Here is a 21,321-nt window from a genome sequence, read left to right on the forward strand (position 1 = left end):
CCCGCAATGACCCTTGTCTGGTCAGGGCTGACAATAAGTGGAACCAGGTGTTTCAGTCTGGTCGCAAGGATTTTCACTAAAATCTTAATATCCACATTAAGGAGGGATATAGGTCGGTAACTTTGGGGCATAGTGGGGTCCTTCCCTTCTTTGGGGATCACTGAGATATGAGCCAATAGTGCCTCTGTGGGGATCGCGGTGCCCTCTGCTATAGAATTGAAGTAACCACACATCGACTCTGACAGCAGGGGTAGGAATAACCTGTAGTACGCCTTGGTGAACTTGTCAGGGCCCTGGGCTCTTCCCATTAGGCAAGGACTTCACCGTTGACTCTATCTCAGTAGGGGGTAATGGGGGACTTTAAGGTAGAGCACTGATCTTCAGTCAACGGGGAAGGTCAGAAGTGGTCATGTAAGCTTGAATGGCAGTCAGTTTCACTGCCTGAGCATCTGGGGTCTGGTCTGAGCCCAAGTTATAAAGGGTAGCATAATAGTCACGAAACCCAGAGGCAATTTGAGAGGACCTGACTGAGAGCTCATCAAAGGATAGGCGCAACCTATGTACATACATCAGCGCACGTTTCCTTCTGAGAGCTCTGGCCAGCATTCAGCCACATTTCTTGCCGTGCTCGTAATATTTATGCGACATATATTGTAATTGTTTACGCGCCTGATGATCTAATAAGTGCAGGAATAGTTCTCTCAATTCAGTCAGTTTCGTCAGAGCCTCTGGGTCTCCGTCATGTTTCTGCTGAAGTTCTGCCTGTTGGAGGGCCTGAAGTACCCTGTTGAAGTCAGCTTGACGGGCTTTCTTGAGCTTGGAGCCCAAAGAGATCAGCTTGCCCCTCACCACCGCCTTATGACCCTCCCAGATGATCCCCTTACTCATGCCTTCCATAGTGTTCTCTTTGAAGTAATGGGACAGGACATTCGTGACTCCAGAAACAACTGCCGCATCGTCCAATGAGTATTCAGTTAGTCACCACGACCAGGCATTATAGGTACCCAGCAGCAAAGCTAGTGTGGTCGTCACTGGGGCGTGGTCAGAAATAGTTATATTCCCAATGGACAAAGCCTGCAACAGCTTCAGAGTCAGATGGTCTACACAGAGAAGATCTATACGGGTATATCCATCATGCACCACCTTTGAATGGTAGCTGTAATCCCTGTCTGAGGGGTGAAGCACTTCCCAGCTGTCTGTCAGATGGTGAGTCTGTAGGGATCTGCGAAAGTGTTTAAGGAAGTCGTGAGAGGGACGTCAATGTGATGTGTCAAGCAGCGGGTCTGGGCTAACATTAAAGTCACCCCCCATAATCAGGGAACCCTCTCAAGTCCGCTAGGCTATCTAAAGGTAGGTTGGTTGGAATTGGGAGCAAAAATCGTAGCAAAGGTGAACTTCTGTCCCGCAATAGCCCCCTTTAAGAAGACGTACCGACCCTGAGGATCCACCCTGCTCCCTGCGACTTGGAAGGACAAGACTCATGTATGGCAATAGCTGTGCCTCTGGATTTCGCAGCCGGTTACTCAAGTACCACTGGTTATACAGGTGAGTAGGCAGCTTGGGCGTCGACTGGGGGGTGAAGTGTGTCTCCTGCAAGAAAACTACCTGGGCCCCTAACCGCTTGAGTTCCCACCACAACTTGTTACGCTGGCATGGAGAACAGAGACCACGGACATTATAGGAAGTTACCTTAAGTTATGCCATCGGAAATCCGTGGCACAGGTGAGAAACAGCAAAACAGACATAAAAATCACAACATGTCATTGTAACAGTACCACATCATTAAATACCTGGGGGGCGGGCACCGGGTTCCACCCCACTAGGGAGAAACCCCCGGGACCCGACCCCATTTTCCAAAAAGGAAGTATACCTAGTAAGGTACAGCCTACTCGGGGAACACGGACCAACATGAGAGAGAGAGTCGTGAGGGTCAGCCCCAGTCTACCACCGCACCTCAGCTTTATGTCAGTTGACAAGGGGGAGTACACTTTTGCAGGGTTCTGTTGTAAGGTAGATCAGCCACTAAGGGGCATAATAGACAGGGACCGAAGCCCCAGGCCATCCCCAAAAGTCATCAAGGGAGATCAATGTCCGTTAAACTAGTAGAATTGTGCATTCCACTAGGACAGTGGTTCTCAACCTGGGGGTTGGGAACCCCTCGGGGTCGAATCATGATTTGCCAGGGGTCACCGAATCCTGGGCTGTTCCTGATGCCTGCACTGCTCTCCCAGCCTTTTTGAGGCCACCCAGCAGAACTATCCCTGGAGCCTGTGGCTGCCCAGCTGGGCTGTTCCTGGAGCCGCCCATTCAGTTCACAGCATGGCTGGCGGGCAGAGACTAGAGGTCAGCTGACTGGTGAGGAATGTGAAATGGGAGGGATTGGAGGAGACACTATCTCCTGATTTCGGCATAGGTGTCACTGCTAGGAGACACCACAAAGTCGGAGACACAGTGAGTTACACTACCTTTGATTATAGTTGCCATTAAAAGTCCCCACTACAGTTCTCAGATCAGCAGATGACCTTGATCAAGAGCACCTAAGTTGGCTGATCAGAACTCCCCCCAGCATTGCCACTCATCCCAACTCCCCGCCAGCACTGCCACTCATCCCATTCCCCACACCCCACCACCAAGGAGTAAGAGAAGGAATAAGAGAAAACATGGAAGGGAGAGGAAAAGAGGGGGAGGAACAAAGAAAATGGGAGAGAAAGAACAAGAAACATGGCTAGAGAGAGGGATGGGCAAAAAAACCCCAAGAAATTAGGATAGAGACAGAGATAAAAGGGAAAGAAAAAGATTGGTACATCCTAAAGTGTACCATAAGGGGTTTTAATACTGTACGAGTGAAAGGGACTCAGGGAGCGCTAAATGTCCGTGGGTTAGGGGCGCAAATTACTTGTCTTACCTTGGGTGCTGACAACCCACGCTACGAAAATAATTTTACTGTTGGGGTCCCCACAACTTTTAAGCAAGGGGTCACGGCACTAGAAAGGTTGAGAACCACTGCACTAGGGAGTCACACAAAGGCACTCATTTTGGGCCTGGACCTCTCTCAGAGAGCAAAAAAAATACCTGAAAACTAGAAAATGAAAAATAAATATTAAGAAAGGTATAAACAGGTGCAGGTGCCTGAGTTTATCTTTTCAGTCCCTTGGGGACGCATGGCCTAAGGGAGAGGCCGAGGGCAGATGTCTGCGGTCTCTCTTGCGACCCCTGCACCTGGCAGGGAGCCAGGGTTGAGGGAGTTGGGCAAGGGGGTGTTCCTGCGCTCTCCTCCAAACTGGAAAGTTGACTCAAGTCCCAGGGTGGCCAGGAAGTGTGGGAGGTCATCCTTGTAGTGATATAATAATAATATGTATAGTAGTATCGTGGGTATGATAATTAATTAGTAAGTACTCTTCCGCAGCAACCCAATTCTTCCAGAGAGATGCACTTTACTGACTTCCAACACAGAACAAAGTCCAAAGTCCACAGATGACAAAAATATCCAGCAGAGTTTATCATTCAGAGTCCCATGTTCCTAGGTCTGTGTCTTAATACACAGACAAGCATTACTTTAACTATAGACTGAATGCCGTGTTATATTCACTAGACACTGAATGGCTGACCATTTTGTTCATAACATCATATATTCAAAGTGATACTGAGAAGCATTTCAATAAGTATCTGTTTGTATAGAAACTAAAGATACAATAGAAAGTCCCAAATAGATGGTAGTGTCTATACACCACATAGATAGGTTGAAAGGAGGTGGTACACAATGATAGAATCCCCCATATGGAAGCAATGCAGGCTTACCGGAACCGTTGGACTCACAGAGACATATATCTCCTGAGTCAGAAATGCCTGTGTTGCCACCGGGCAATGGAATGAAGTCTCCCGATGGACCAATATGGACTCCGGATGCTATTTCCAAGGCTCCCGACAAAATTCTTTCATGTATAACCAGATTTTGTAGTGGCTCATAGAAAGTAAAAAAGGGGCCACATAGTATAATACCGTTTTTATAAGGTAAATTTATTAAGATAAAACACTTACATTTTCCATAATAAAAAGCGCTTAAAATAAAACTGGTGGCAGGCAGTGGAGTCTCCCGACGCGTTTCGTCTACTCAGACTTCATCTGGGGTACCTTGCCACTGCTGCCATACTCACTTATATATCTACCAAGACCCCCTTTAATGAGAATCCGGCATGTGCCACTTGTTTGCTTGCACTTCCGGGTATCACCAAAATGGCGGCCCCGCGTGCGTTCCAGGCCTCTTTTTAATGGCTTCTATGCATTCCAGCCTTCCCTTGTTGAAAGAATAAGAAATAAATATGCCCATTGACTATAAAGTTTCCGAATCTTATAAAAATGAGATATCAGTAATGATGTATATAGTTAAAATATAAAAAAGATGATGTTAATCAAAGAAAAATAATCCGGACCTCTCACAGGAAGTGAGTGGAACCGGATGACCGCTCCTCCTGACGTGTATAGCGTCAACTTCCGCCTGAGTGGAACGCAAGCTAGGTGTCCGTCCGCCGCATGCGTGCCACGCCTCGGTGTAGCGGTAGGCATGGCGCGATGTCGTCACCAGCGGTCCGCTCTGTCGACACGACCCCCGCTTGGGAAATGACGCTCCACTGTACAGCACATCCACTGTGTACTGTGGAAATAGACAGCTATGTATAGAAAATAGCTCAATATTCATGCAAAATATTCAAAAAAACAAATGAAATCCTTCATTATAGGACTAATCCTACTAGGGTTGTGAAGGTGAAAAAAATTAATTAATTTAATAACAGTGCAAAAAAAATTTATTATTATAACAAATAGTGATATATCTGCATGTTAGTAGCAGGTGCATGTGTTGCACTAAAGCAATAGTATTAGTGTATGTATTTGTGGATTATCACCCACATGTATCCAGTGTGACTAGTATGACTGTGTACTTTATGTGCAATGTAAATTAAAGGAGAAAAAATGTGATTCCAAACCAGTGAAAAAATATTGGATGTAATGATACCAGAAGTCTCCCAAATTTTACATTCCTAGACATTGTACAAAGAGATATAGATATAAAAACCTTATGAGTTGCAAAATCGCAAAGGGTATAAGCCCAAGACAGATTCTCAATAAGGGGCTCGTATTAAACAAAATTACATACACCATAAAAAATAAAATTCCAAAAAGATAAAAATAAACATCAGACAATAACATATACACAAATACACACAAGAATGGATTTCCTACGTGTAGTGTGTAGTCATCTGAATGGATGTATCTAGTCCCACCAACTTGTAGACCTTAAAATTCATTGGTAAAGATATTACAAATATTTAGGTGATGTTTGTTTCCCTATATAAAAAAAGCTTAGTCTCACTACTTGTAAGCTTTATTAATGGAGGCATTAATCTCTAAAACCAAGTTTAATCCTGCCCGTTCTAAGATTCATTAATGAAGGCGTTAATATCTAGATCCACATTCATACCCCTTGGGTGAAGGGACCGTAGCTCATGGATCCAGAACATTTCTAAACGAGAAACGCCTCTAGTTAAGGCCCCACCTCTCCATGGAGGGGTGTATTTATCAATTATCATGAATAATGAGCCAGTGGGGTCGCTATTATGAACCTCTTTATAGTGTCTCGGGACACTATGTTTTGAGTCTCGGCTTTTAATGAGACTGATATGTTCACTCACTCTTTTCGTGAAGGTTCTAGTTGTTCGACCCACATATTGTTTGCCACATGGGCAAACAATTAAGTACACGATATATCTGGTATTACATGTACAAAAGGGTTTGATAGTATACCTCTTCCCTGTAACTGTCGAAGTAAATTCCGTTAATTTTCTTCTTATTGGTATGTTGTGTCGGCACACGACACACTTTTTACAGGGATAGAACCCTGTCCAATCATGAAAAAAGGATGGACGTGCTGGAGGGTTAATAATATTGGGTGCTACCTGTCCCTGCAGGGATGGTGCTCCCCTAAAGATAATCTTAGCTTGTTCCGGCAATATCTTTCCCAAGATATTATCCTGTCTTAATACTCCCCAATGTTTTCTCATGATACTCTTGATTTGTTTATGTTGTATCGAGTATGTGGTGGACAATGCCCATTTATAAGTGGTATCTGGATCTCTTTTTTGTTTAGTTACTAAAAGAGTATTTCTGTCTATGTTGGTCACTCTTTGAAGTTCAGTGTCCAAATCTGCTTGGTTGTACCCTTTGTCCAAAAATCTCTGTTTCAAGACCTCTGCTTGTGAAATGAATGTATCCACATCGGTACAATTCCTACGAAGCCTTAGAAATTGGCTCCGAGGGACGGCATTAAGCCAGGAGCTGTGATGGCAGCTATCTCTGGGGATAAAACTGTTTCGGTCCGTTGATTTAAAGTAGGTATTAAACTTGAATTGACCATCCACAATTTTAATTTCTAAATCCAGAAAATGTATCCCTGTTTTGCTGGCTTCGTATGTAAGAGAAATGCCTCTGTTGTTAGAGTTCAGATCCTCAAAAAAGTTTGCTAAAGTCTCAAAAGTACCACTCCATAGGAGGAGGATGTCGTCTATATATCTTGCCCACAACACCAATGATGTGGTGCGGTGGGTATAGACGACATCCTCCTCCCACTTGGCCATAAAGAGGTTCGCAAGGCTTGGAGCGAACTTTGCTCCCATGGCTACGCCGCGCTGTTGAAGATAGTAGCGCTGGTTGAACCAAAAATAGTTATGTTCCGTTGCGAATTCTAGAAGCTCTATCACGTAATCACTCTGAAAGGATGCCAAAGACTGCTCCTGATTTAGAAAGTGTCTAACTGCTTCTATGCCTCTTTGATGTGGTATGCATGTATACAGGGATGCCACATCTGCTGTAGCTAAGATGTAGCCATCCCGTACGTTCACACCTTCCAGGAGTTTGATTGTGGAACCCGTGTCCTTCAAAAAGGAAGGTGTTTTTTTAACCACAGGTTGTAAATAAAAGTCAATATATTTGCCAATTTGTGAGGTGATGGAATTAATGCCACTCACGATGGGCCTACCTGGAGGGCAGATCGGATTTTTGTGGATCTTTGGCAAGAAGTAAATAGTGGGAATTCTGGGTGCTTTAGGTATCATGAATGCTTTTTCTTTTTTATTTAAAATTCCACGGTCATATCCTTTATCAATTTTTGAAGTTGTTTTTTATATATGTTGGTGGGATTATTGGCAAGTTCAGTGTAGGTACCTGGTTCGTTTAAGATCCGGTACATTTCCTCCTCATACTTATCCTTATCTAAAATCACTATACCCCCTCCTTTGTCTGCCGGGCGGACAACTATGTTTTTCCATGTGCACAGAGACTGCAACCCCTTTTTTGATATTGGGGGGTGTCTTATGCGTTTCTCAGGTAGTTTCGCAAGGTCATCTAATACCAGATCTCTGAAGATCTTAACGGCAGGTGCCATAGGGACAGGGGGGGTAAATAAAGAAGGGTTAGAGAGTCCGGAGTGCACAGTCCCTGAAGTGGCTGCTGGACAATCCGTCCTCATAGGATTAGTAACAAGATATCTCTGTATATTGATTTTGCGTATATATTTATGAACATCTATATACGTATGGAATTTGTTTAATTTGTTTGGTGGGGCATATTTCAGGCCTTTGTCTAGTACTGATATTTCTCCCTGGGAGAGTGGCTGGGTGCTTAAATTGAATATACCTTGCCCTGCTACACTCTTTTTCTCTTTTCTACTCTGTAATTTCCTGCCTCCCCGACATCCTCTCTTAGGTCTGGACCTCGTTTTTTTGGGGTGGCGGTCCTCGCGAAAACCCTGGTTGCCATAGGTGTTCGGACCATATGTGTATGGATGGTCTCTATAATCACCCCCCCTGTCACTAGAGCTATGTACGTCTCTAAGGGGTGAATACCGGTTATGGGTGGGGAATGGAGAAGGAGGGTAGCGGTAATATGAGTTTTCCCCATAGTTGGGATCATGCCCTGTCCCTTGTCCCCCCAAAGGGCGACGAGATGACTGATGGGGCCTTAACTAGAGGCGTTTCTCGTTTAGAAATGTTCTGGATCCATGAGCTACGGTCCCTTCACCCAAGGGGTATGAATGTGGATCTAGATATTAACGCCTTCATTAATGAATCTTAGAACGGGCAGGATTAAACTTGGTTTTAGAGATTAATGCCTTCATTAATAAAGCTTACAAGTAGTGAGACTAAGCTTTTTTTATATAGGGAAACAAACATCACCTAAATATTTGAAATATCTTTACCAATGAATTTTAAGGTCTACAAGTTGGTGGGACTAGATACATCCATTCAGATGACTACACACTACACGTAGGAAATCCATTCTTGTGTGTATTTGTGTATATGTTATTGTCTGATGTTTATTTTTATCTTTTTGGAATTTTATTTTTTATGGTGTATGTAATTTTGTTTAATACGAGCCCCTTATTGAGAATCCGTCTTGGGCTTATACCCTTTGCAATTTTGCAACTCATAAGGTTTTTATATCTATATCTCTTTGTACAATGTCTAGGAATGTAAAATTTGGGAGACTTCTGGTATCATTACACCCAATATTTTTTCACTGGTTTGGAATCACATTTTTTCTCCTTTAATTTACATTGCACATAAAGTACACAGTCATACTAGTCACACTGGATACATGTGGGTGATAATCCACAAATACATACACTAATACTATTGCTTTAGTGCAACACATGCACCTGCTACTAACATGCAGATATATCACTATTTGTTATAATAATAATATATTTTTTTTTGCACTGTTATTAAATTAATTAATTTTTTTCACCTTCACAACCCTAGTAGGATTAGTCCTATAATGAAGGATTTCATTTGTTTTTTTGAATATTTTGCATGAATATTGAGCTATTTTCTATACATAGCTGTCTATTTCCACAGTACACAGTGGATGTGCTGTACAGTGGAGCGTCATTTCCCAAGCGGGGGGCGTGTCGACAGAGCGGACCGCTGGTGACGACATCGCGCCATGCCTACCGCTACACCGAGGCGTGGCACGCATGCGGCGGACGGCCGCCTAGCTTGCGTTCCACTCGGGCGGAAGTTGACGCTATACACGTCAGGAGGAGCGGTCATCCGGTTCCACTCACTTCCTGTGAGAGGTCCGGATGATTTTTCTTTGATTAACATCATCTTTTTTATATTTTAACTATATACATCATTACTGATATCTAATTTTTATAAGATTCGGAAACTTTATAGTCAATGGGCATATTTATTTCTTATTCTTTCAACAAGGGAAAGCTGGAATGCATAGAAGCCATTAAAAAGAGGCCTGGAACGCACGCGGGGCCGCCATTTTGGTGATACCCGGAAGTGCAAGCAAACAAGTGGCACATGCCGGATTCTCATTAAAGGGGGTCTTGGTAGATATATAAGTGAGTATGGCAGCAGTGGCAAGGTACCCCAGATGAAGTCTGAGTAGACGAAACGCGTCGGGAGACTCCACTGCCTGCCACCAGTTTTATTTTAAGCGCTTTTTATTATGGAAAATGTAAGTGTTTTATCTTAATAAATTTACCTTATAAAAACGGTATTATACTATGTGGCCCCTTTTTTACTTTCTATGAGCCACTACAAAATCTGGTTATACATGAAAGAATTTTGTCGGGAGCCTTGGAAATAGCATCCGGAGTCCATATTGGTCCATCGGGAGACTTCATTCCATTGCCCGGTGGCAACACAGGCATTTCTGACTCAGGAGATATATGTCTCTGTGAGTCCAACGGTTCCGGTAAGCCTGCATTGCTTCCATATGGGGGATTCTATCATTGTGTACCACCTCCTTTCAACCTATCTATGTGGTGTATAGACACTACCATCTATTTGGGACTTTCTATTGTGTCTTTAGTTTCTATACAAACAGATACTTATTGAAATGCTTCTCAGTATCACTTTGAATATATGATGTTATGAACAAAATGGTTGGATGTATTCATTTTTCCTGACCCTTTTTATTGTATATTGCCTCTCTCAACCCACTTACGCAGTATATGGACACCACCACCTGATTGTGACTCTTTATTGGTCCTCAGTTTTTAGGCAAATAGATATTCATTGAAATCTTTTTTTGTATTATTTGAATCTAGGGTGGTCTAAACAAACGGTTGGATACATTTGTTTTTTGCTACTTTAAACTTTTTTGTGATCTAAAACTAGCGCTACACTATATATATACCCATATTGTTTCCAAATTTCCTTATTTTGTGTGTGAGCTGCTACAATAGAGTAAGCGCGGTGTTCTTGAGTATTTTTTTCACTGAATGGCTGAGCAATTTGATTGGCCGTTTCAATTTAGGACTTTGATATACTCTAGTCTTTCAGACAGACAACAACTCCCAGCCGTGAACAGCTGTAGTCATAAACCGCCCCAATTTGCGCTTCCGCATATCAACATCAACAAGTCCCCTTAGATATGTGTAATTAGATTAGATTAACAGATATCACCTGAACACCCTTTTGAGCCCTTGGAATACCTACATTCCTAATCTGTATTCTTGCATATTAATATCAACAAGTCCCCCTGATATATTAGCCCCCCAGGAGGGAGCCTCTGCTATGCCAACCCAAAACACTCCTTGGTTACCCCCTCAAGTCTAATTACCATCAATAAATACTTCTTCTATGGTCCTTTAAACAATGTACCCTTTGAAATGTTCAATTAGGTTAACAGCCCATACCTCACACCCCTAGGTAGACTTGCATAAGATTAACACATCAAAGGGTCTTCAGCTGTTATATTAAAATTGAGTTGGCTTGGACAAATCGACCATTGTCAACTGAATTCTGGCCTGGTTAATATTGACTGTATGTGTACATACATATAATAATATAATGTCCCACATAAATCGGTGAACATATTACAACATATACAACAATCCTTGGTGCGAAGCGTAACTTGTCTGCCATTTTTTGTCGCCTGCAGGTAGAAGGGGAATCCCCAGCAGTAAGGCAGGCCTGCTTTTTGGATAGCTTCTAGCAGGCGGCGGAGGGCCCTGCTCTGCATGAGAGTGCGCCTGGAAATGTCCTGGTAGAAGAGAAGGTGTGCCCCATCAAAATCAAAGAACGGTTTTCCACGCATTTTTTGCATGATCCTTTAGCGTATATTTGTGAAGCTTACCAATTACATCTCTAGGATTGTCCACATCTTGGGAAGGGAGTCTGAGGGTCCTGTGGGCACAATTAATCTCAATGGGTGCTGTAGCAGGCAATCCTAGGATTTCCCTGAATATGTCTTCCAGAGTTGGGACAATACCTTTAGGAGCCATGGCTTCCGGCAGGCCGCGAATGTGGATATTTGCCCACCTGTTGCGGTTCTCAAAGTCATCCAACTGACACAAAGTCTAAATTTTTGGATCCTGGGCATCTGTCCTGGAGCATAGAGATGGCAGGGCCTCATCAAGTCTCTGTTCCAAGTTTTCCACCCTGGCCCCCAATTGATTGGTGTCAGTTTATAGCTGGGCTATGTCTTCTCGACCCTGGTAGTAAATTTTTCTAAATCATCCCGGGTGGGGAGGGACCAAATATGGCGTTTTATGTCCTCATCCCCTAGGAAGTCCGCCATGTCAGAGCCCCTATCATTTGAGTCAGAGGATCCCGGGGAGGCTGGAGGGGCAGAGTCACTGACCAAGCTCGGAGAGGGGATCTGGGACTCCATGAGTTGTTGCTGCTGGGCCACGGCTCGCTGTGCAGCTTTAGTAGCTTTCAGTTTCTGCGCCATCTTGGTGGCCTCGTGTCCCGGTCCGCGGGTCCCGTTAAAGAAAGCATCCAGCTGTTCCTGCCGGTTCCCGTCCATCCTTGACTGCTGGGAGAGCGCCCGCCGACCCTGGGATATATTTACTGCCTTTCCGGGGGTGATATCTCCCCTCAGTGCTTGTGATTAAGCGGCGGTGGGTACGGAGCTGAGGAGACGCACGTCCTCACTCCTCCACACGCCCCCTACATTCACCTTTTTAGGCAGAATTTCACTTTTCATAAAAAATGTTATCCTTTTTTTAATATCTTTTCTGCCCTCCCACTTACCTAGTCCACAGAATCTCTAAATCTTCTCCTTTCAGTTCAAAATTTAAAAAAATGCATTCTGAGTCCTAACTTCTTGTATTGTCACGTGACCTTCCAGGAACTTCATATCCAGTCATGCACTGCTTTATTCATCACAGAATAGGGTGTGTTTACTCCTCTGGACCACACCTCCTTTTTTACTATACCACCTCTCTTTTAATTCCACCCAATTTCCTACTTCTTTCTTTAGGTGGCCATACACTATACAATCTAAATGCACAATCTCCTTTACATCTACCATCAGCTATGTAGCGCAAGGGCCTGACTGATTTGATACAAATTGAATGGATTATTCGGGTGGGTTCTCCTATTCCACAGTTTTGGTAAATTTAAAGAAAATTGTACAGAGATTGTACAATCAGATTGGATATTGTATTGGCGATTTTTATACAAGTACATGGCAGGGAGACATTCAGCTGTCAAGGCTGGTTCACACCACATGCAGTCCAGTGCGTTTTTTTTTCTCCACCAAAAATGCTTGGATAATAGGTTATATGGTTTCCAATGGCATAGCTCACACCAATGCGGTCAGTTCCAGAACATGCTGCATTGTTCTGCATTGACCTGTACAGGAAATTTTGAAAATGCATGAAAAATGCACTGGAACGCACCAAAAAGGCACCGGAACACACATGTTTTTACTTAAGGTGAAGACAAATGCACCAGAATGCATCAAAAACGCGTCAAAATGCGCATGCAGAAAACCATCCGGAACACATCCGGACTATGATGTGAACCGACTCTCAATGTTCTTGTAATCCAGCTCCAGCTCAGGAGGGGGGAGGGTGTCAGGGTTGGCAACTGTACGTAAATTTACAGACCGTTTGTAAATATTGGGCAAATTAGCTGTCCATCAATGTCCGTTACCGACAGCGGCCGCCCGTAAAAAACATGGCCATGGGCTAGCTTTGAAACTGTGTATGCTGCCAGTGGGGTGGGGGGCCTGTGGGCACGATGACTTATGCGCAGTTCCGAGCCAGCTCGGTTGGGGGGGGCGGGAATTGGCGATGTCATGGCACTGCTTGGCGCCTTTAAAGAGGAGCTCCAGGCTCCCTCCAAAAAAATTTAAAAGTCAGCAGCTAAAAATACTGTAGCTGCTGACTTTTAATATTAGGGCACTTACCTGCCCGGGCATCCAGCAGTGTCCTCAGCTGAGCCGATTCTTCAATTGGCTATCGAGAGCTGGCGCCGCCCCCTTGACTAAGGGAAACTGGCAGTGAAGCCTTGAAGCGTCACAGCCGGCTACCTACTGTGCATGCGCGAAGTGCGCTGCGCTTTAATAGGCTGAAGTCTTCTGGGACTTGTCAAGTATCCCAGAAGGCTGAGCGGAAAGGAGGGGGGGCCGAACTTTTACAGCGACAAACTGAGCTGGAAGTGGGAGCGGGTACCTGTCAAAACCAGACCCCCTCCCCCCCAAAAGGTGCCAATTGTGGCAGGGGAGGAGGCAGACATGTGGACCTTCCCCTTTTGGGTGGAGCTCCCCTTTAACAAATCGGATATTACAGTTTGTCCCTTCAGAAATTTGGATCGGATGTCGAAAGATGTGTATACGCTATATAAAAAACGAACGATGGTTCCTCACACGGAATTTTTCTTCCAATTATCTTACAGTGTGTACCCAGCTTGAATCAAACTGTAACTGTACCCAAACATGTTCATAACATGATAATCAGACATGGCAGTCAGTCAGACAAGATAATGTTTTACATTTGTTCATCATTAGGTTAGCATTGTGTATAATTGCACAGCAGAGAATTTGATAGAAGGGGATGTTTATTAACATTGTGATTTTATTACCATAAAAATAATTGAATTTGCTTTGCTATTCACAGAGACTGAAATGTTTGTAGATTTTGTCTGGATGTGACACTACTGTGCTCGTTCATTTTAACAAGCTGTGACTTTTTCATGTTCGTGTGTCCTGAACACTTGCTATGTTACTGTTATTACACCTATTGTCATGGAACATTACAAGGGCCTAATGCATTAATTCACAGCTTAGCAATGTCAAAAGAAAGTGATAAAAAAAAAACAAAAAATCATAAAAATATTGTCCTTTTTGTCATAGAACAGAGGGAGGTATACTGCTACACGTTCTATAAGGTTGGGTTCACACATATGCTATGTGTGAACTCAGTCTAAGGGCTCATGCACACCGCAGCTCAAAAAAAAAGCTGCTTTTACAGGCATTTGAGCTTTTATTTCTCTGCCTAAAAGCTTAAAGAAGCTTGTGCTTTTTGTGCTCTTTTGCATGTTTTTATTGAGCTTCTTTTAGTGTCTTTGACCTGAGCATATGCGTTTTTTGGGGGTTTTTTTGCAAACCCTCCACTCAGCAAATTTTTCCTATTTTTTTCTAAAAAAAATTGTGCCTTTTCATGCTTTTTTGCATGTTTTTGGGCACTTGGGTGTCTTTTCTGCTTGAAAGCTCCTCAAAAACACAAGTTTGGTGGGGGGGTTTTCTGCCTGTAAGAGCATATGCCTGTAAACTCCTGAAAAAACTCCTGAAAAAGCCATAGTGTGCATGGACTCATTGGCTAACGTAGAGGGGGGTTTCCAGGCAGAAAAAAATGAGAACTCAAAAAAGTTCAAGAGCCTGTAGGAGCTGCTTCTTTAAGATGCAGTGTGCATGAGCCCTATGTATGCTATAGCTCAGCCTTTCTCAACCAGGGTGCCATCAGGGATATTTGGGAGTGCCGCGGACGCAGTTTGGCCAGAATCAGCATTATGTGCTGTCATGGTGTGAGCATGCCACCAGTACTATAACTAATGAAGCTCTAGGGCAAGGACTCACAATGTCCTGTTTGCACCATTATGCTGATCAAAGCCAAGGAGCTTTCAGGGCACCCCCCCCCCAGCTTTTGAGGAGGGATGACGTCCACCTCTATCTGGGCTTGTTCCATCTCCCACCCTCTGCCATGCTGCTGGAGTAAGGTAGGGCTCTATTGGGAATAGGAGACTTCAATGTATAGGAGGGACTCTAATGTGAAGGGGGGGGGGTCTGACATGGTGGAGGAGGGTTATGCCGTTCATGGGGCAACCTCTAATGTAAAGGAATTCTGATGTGAATGTAATTTTATTAAGGTGGTTCAGGTTTAGGTTTTCCATTGATAATAAGTACCATAAGCAGTACTGTACAAAAGTTATAGGCGGGTGTGAATAAATGCTGTAAATTAGGAATGTTTTCAGAATAAGAAGTGATAATAGTTTATTTTTATCAATTAACAAAATAAAAAGAGAACAGAGGAGAAATCAAATCAATATTTGGTGTGACCACCATTTGCTTTCAAAACAAAACAGCATCTCAAATCCTTCTGTCTCTTCATGTAATTCTAGACAGACTCGATGATGAGATCTGGGCTCTGTGGAGACCAAACCTTCACTTCCAGGACTTCTTGTTCTTTACGCTGAAGATAGTTCTTAATGACATTGGGTGTATGTTTGGAGTCATTGGCCTGCTGAAGAATACATTTGGGGCCAATCACATGCCATCCTGTTTGTATGGCATGATGGATAAGTATCTGCCTATAATGCTCAGCATTGAGGACACCATTGATCCTGACCAAATCTCCAACTACATTTGCAGAAGTGTAGCCCCAAACTTGCAAGGAACCTCCACCACGATTCACTGTTGCCTGCAGACATTCATTATTGTAACGTTCACAAGCCCTTCCGGCAAACGAACTGCCTCCTGATACAGCCAAAGATTTCAAATTTTAAAACATCAGTCCAGAGCACCTGGTGCCATTGTCGGAGGTATGGCTTTTTGCTTCCATATAGACCGCTTGTGACCAGACTTCTCGGGACTGTAGATGGGTGTACCTGGGTCCCACAAGTTTTCGCCAGTTCTGTGCTGATGGCACTGCTGAACATCTTCCAGTGTCGAAGGGAAGTAAGCATGATGTGTCTTCTGCATTAAGTTTCCTTGGCCGACCACTGTGTCTACAGTCCTCAATCAATGGTGTCCTCAATGCTGAGAAATACAGGCAGATACTTATCCATAGTAACAAAAATTATTTTCGGTGTGACGATATAGTTTTAACACAGCAGATAAGCAGTTACCTACAGAGACTATATAGCATAGATGGGGTTAATAAAAATACCAAGTTTATTGAAAAAATCAATCAAAATGTATCAAAAATCCAAAAATTTAGAATTGCTAAATCTTGCATCCATCACCATAAAAAGGACACAATGTTGTCTTCCCACACCAACCCCCCCCAATGAGGTCAGAGTATGGGCCACACACACATGAGTGGATGGGTCTGAGACTAAAATACAAGACTTTAGGCCGATCAACATCCATGCATTAATACCACTTAGGTGCACACAATTGTGAGGCTAGCAGGAGCAGTATACATCATCCAACCGATGTATCATCCAACTGATGATATCATCCACGACGAATCATCCAACCGATGTAAGGTCATCTAGTGTATTGGTACAGCTGTGGCCAAAAGTTTTGAGAATGACACAAATATTAATTTTCACAAAGTCTGCTGCTTCAGTGTTTTTAGATCTTTTTGTCAGCTGTTACCATGGTATACTGAAGGATAATTACAAGCTTTTCATAAGTGTCAAAGGCTCTTATTGACAATTACAAGTTTACGCAAAGAGTCAATATTTGCAGTGTTGGCCCTTCTTTTTCAAGACCTCTGCAATTCGTCTGGGCATGCTGTCAATCAACTTCTGGGCCACACCCTGACTGATGGCAGCCCATTATTGCATAATCAATGTTTGGAATTTGTCAGAACGTGTGGGGGTTTTTTTAGTTCTCCCGCCTCTTGAGGATTGACCACAAGTTTTCGATGGGATTCAGGTCTGGGGAGTTTTCTGGCCAGGGACCCAAAATTTCTGTGTTTTGTTCCCCCAAACCACTTAGTTATCACTTTTGTCTTATGGCAAGGCAAGGAAAAGGCATTTTTTCCGGATTCCCAAACAATTGGAAAAGGAATTCATCAGAGAAAATGACTTTACTCCAGTCCTCAGCAGTCCAATCCCTGTACCTTTTACAGAATATCAGTCTGTCCCTCATATTTTTCCTGCTGCCCTTTTTGACACCAGGCCATCCTCCGAAAGTCTTTGCCTCACTGTGTGTGAAGATGCTCTCACACCTGCCTGCTGCCATTCCTGAGCAGGCTCTCCACTGGTTGTGCCCCGATCCCGCAGCTGAATTAACTGTAGGAGATGATTCTGGCGTTTGATGGACTTTCTTGGGTGCCCTGAATCCCTCTTCACAAATGCAGTGGAAAGATATTTTTAAGGAATTCAGTTCATTTTCATGGCAAAGGGGAACTTTGCAATCAATTGCAATTCATCTGATTACTCTTCATAACATTCTGGAGTATATGCAAATTGCCATCATAAAAACTGAGGCAGCAGACTTTGTGAAAACTAATATTTGTGTCATTCTGAAAACTTTTGGCCATGGCTGTAGCTGCAATGAGGACAGACTAGTCAACTGTTTTGTTGGTTTCTGAATCAGCTATATAAATCCTTTGGTAGAATGTGTAATCCCTCCGTAGGATATATTAACTCGGCAAGAGAGATTCAAGTGACGCGGTCTCTATATAGCTACTGTTGATAAGATGTAGCATTGTCTGTGCACTCCGCCCTTATCTGTTAGTAATGTGATCCCATCTAGTGGATATCCATGGATCTGCGGTATGTGCAACAGAATTACAATGTATCCCAGATTTCAGCTGATTGTAGCTTATAAATAGGGTGTAACATGGCTGTCAATACTTTCACGTTCATAGAGTTCTTAAAAATTCAAAAGAGCAACATCAATGAACATAAATTCAGTTTGCCACTCTGCTATGGGGATCCTCTGCCTCCAGCCAGTCAGTTCATTGTTTACATCAGTGTTCAAAAGACAAAACATGGTGCAAGTACTCACAGTTCACTCTTATGCCCTGTAAACGCGGTCGGAGAGAGATCGGATTGTGTTGTTGGAAATTCCGATCGTGTGTGGGCTACATCGGACTTTTTCTGTCGGAATTTCCGACACACAAAATTTGAGAGCAGGATATAAAATTTTCTGACAACAAAATCCGATCAGTTAAATTCCGATCGTGTGTACACCAATCTGATGCACAAAGTGCCACGCATGCTCAGAATAAATTAAGAGACGAAAGCTATTGGCTACTGCCCCGTTTATAGTCCCAACGTACGCATTTAACGTCACCGCGTTCAGAATAATCGGATTTTCCGACAACTTTGTGTGACCGTGTATGCAAGACAAGTTTGAGCCAACATCCGTCTGAAAAAATCCATGGATTTTGTTTTCAGAATGTCTGATCGTGTGTACATGGCATAAGTCTGTATTAATCCGTGTCTGATAGACGCAAATTCACGGCTAGTTTCACTATGTTGTCAGCTCATTGCGCTTAGGCTATGAGTAGCTTATGTGTATGTCTGCCTCATCACTGGCATGAACAGTCAGTGCTCCATGGTTGTTAGCCGGGCTCCCTGGGTAGGGGTGGCTGCTGATGATGTCATGGACCCCATGACGTCCACCATGTCATGCCATCAACCCCAAACATAACACCAATGTTATTAAAGTGGAAGTAAAGACAAACAGTGCTGGTGGAAGGATTTTTGTCCACATAGGCGAAGGTTCATTTTTTTCCCCTGCACTGGAAATGGATCACGGGGTGTTCACACCTATGCGATCCGATTCTGTCAATTGTACCGCCTTTTGCAAATCATTTTGGGGTGTCATTAACTTAACCCTGACACCCTATGCGGTTCGCATGAGCACCGTATGATTTCAATGCGGTGCAGGAAATGCACAGGTTTCGCTGCAGTTCTTGCACAACGTATATGTATGTGAACCTAGTCTTAAGGACAGGAGAAAAATGCCCTTTTTTTATAAACCCAGACTGTGACAGTCCCCGTGTTTCCTTCTCTAACTGCTCCATCTCCCTGCTCTCCCTGTCTCCAGCTCCCAATGTCTCCTGCTCTGTTTCCATCTTCCTTGCTCTGTCTACATCTCACCAATCAATATATCTTCTATTTTTCCCCATTTCTTTTGCTCTGTCTCCATGTACTCTTCTCTGACTGCCCCAATTTGTTTTTGTCCCTTGCTCTGTCCCTATGTCCCCTTCTCTGTCCCCATTATGCCCTCATATTTTCATCTCTCCTGTGGGATCCATAATGTACAGTCAGTGGGCTGTATTATTAGAACTATCTAAGCACTTTGCCCTACCTTTCACTGTGACTGTGGGATCCCTTGATCCCTCCGTACCAATAATGCTCCTGTGCCACCTGGCCCCTCGCCCTGGTCTTGACTCCTCCCTCTGTCACACACGCCTCCAGTTCAGCGGCGCGTGTCTTCAGGCAGAAATGGTGCCTCTGCAAACTCTGTTACCGCCCAGGTGGGAGAGAGCGGGCGCTAGGAGAAAGGAGGAGGAGGGCTGGGACTCTGGGAGAGCAGCTGAAAGTCACTGTAGGGAGGCAGAAGCAGAACCTCAGAGCCTGGGACTGTGCTGGCCAGCACTGTGCACCATGCCTGACCTGAGATGGGTAAAGCTGCATGCGAGCAGGGTGGTGCCAGCTTAAGCGCATCTTGAGGAATCCCCGGCTTTGGCGCCCTTAGGCAGCTGCCTATGGTGCCCTATGCTGGCATCAGTGTCAGAAGCCATGAAATCAGACCAAGACAGAAATACACTTCTTTAATAATAAAAGTAAAAAGAACAAACGTGGTCAAAACATAGCCAGAGTTCAGTAACCGGAAGGAATAGTCAGCCAAGCCAAAAGTCAGGGATCAGTGTAGTGGAACAGCAAGCAGGATCTGAAGCCAGAAGGGATTTCAGCAAAGCAAGTCTTTGACCAGGATCGCGGGAGAGTTTCTGTGATGTTGACCAAGGCGAAGGCAGAGATCCTCTGGACTGGACAGCTTAAGTAGGTAGGACTGACGAGCAGGATATCATCAACAGCTGAGTAACTGTGAAGAGATAGGAGCTGGCGAATAGCCGATAGCTGAGCGGCCAGCTCAGAGAAGGAAGGTCTGAGCCCAGCCCTGACAGTCAGCCCTGAAGGCAAAACCTAACAAACTCTAAACCTACTCTCAGCCACATTCTAAGCCTAATCTATCTAGCTCTGTAAGGAAAAAAATCACTGCACTTACCAGTTCCACCCTGAGCTGTCAATAACAGCTTCAGTGTGTAGGATAGGCAGCCGATAATGGAAGCCACATGGTAACTCTATGGGTGGTGTCACTTCCCAGGCATTTCCCAGCCATTGTCTACTCTCTCCTGCAAACAGGGCACCACTGGAGACCGGACTGGAGTGGCTAGAGAACAGGCAAGTATAGTGATCTTTTGTTGCTCAAGAACTATGTTCAGTGTTAAGAAGAACAAGGAGTCCTAGAAGTGATGATATGGCCATCAAAGAGCCCTGATCTCAACATCATGATGTTAAAAGGAAACAGTAGGCACAAAATCCAATCTGGCCAACCCCATGAACATACTGTCTATTAAATTATAATTGACTCCATAACACTTGTGACAGCGGTCCCAGGAGCAGAAGCAGTGTCTGTAATTAAACAAGCAAGGGAAAGAAGGAAGCACCTTCTAAGTATAGCATAAGGATTATTTATTGATTATTTATTAACCTCTTCCAGCCCAGTCTATTGTAAAATGATGACTGGGCTGGAACACCGTTGTTCTGTTGTTCTGGGAGGACATCATATGACGTCCTCCCAGAATCACGCCCCAGGAGCTGTGCTTTGGCGCAATCTGTCACCGGCCATGTCCACCTGCTTGCTACTGGTACCATATGGTCCATCACAGCAGATCACATGACAGTTGTACACAATGAAAGACTTTGTTACACGCCTTTCATTGTGTACTATTTTGATGAGCTCTGTGATTGATCACAGTCATCACATGGTACAGACAGGGCCAATCTGTTTGTACCATGTGATTAGCTGTGAAATAGTAAACACTGAATGAGTAGTTTTCATTCAGAAAAATGGTTGCTTATAATTGTAAAATGCACAGTTATAAGCAATCATAGTGTGTAAAAAAAGAAAATCCTGATATTCACCCCAGAGTAGTACTATGGTAACACTGTGTTCTGGTTACTGTATGTAAGAAAAAAAAATTGCAAAAAAGAAATTGTTTTTTTTTTTACATACTGTCATCAGTCACTGCCACACTAGTCGTATGATGACGCTGTACTGCACTGGTGACAGTATGTACAAAATTGCAAAAAAAGCTTTTTTTAAATTTCT

This window comes from Aquarana catesbeiana, linkage group LG05, assembly GCF_042186555.1.
Source record: "Aquarana catesbeiana isolate 2022-GZ linkage group LG05, ASM4218655v1, whole genome shotgun sequence".
Taxonomy (NCBI): Eukaryota; Metazoa; Chordata; class Amphibia; order Anura; family Ranidae; genus Aquarana; species Aquarana catesbeiana.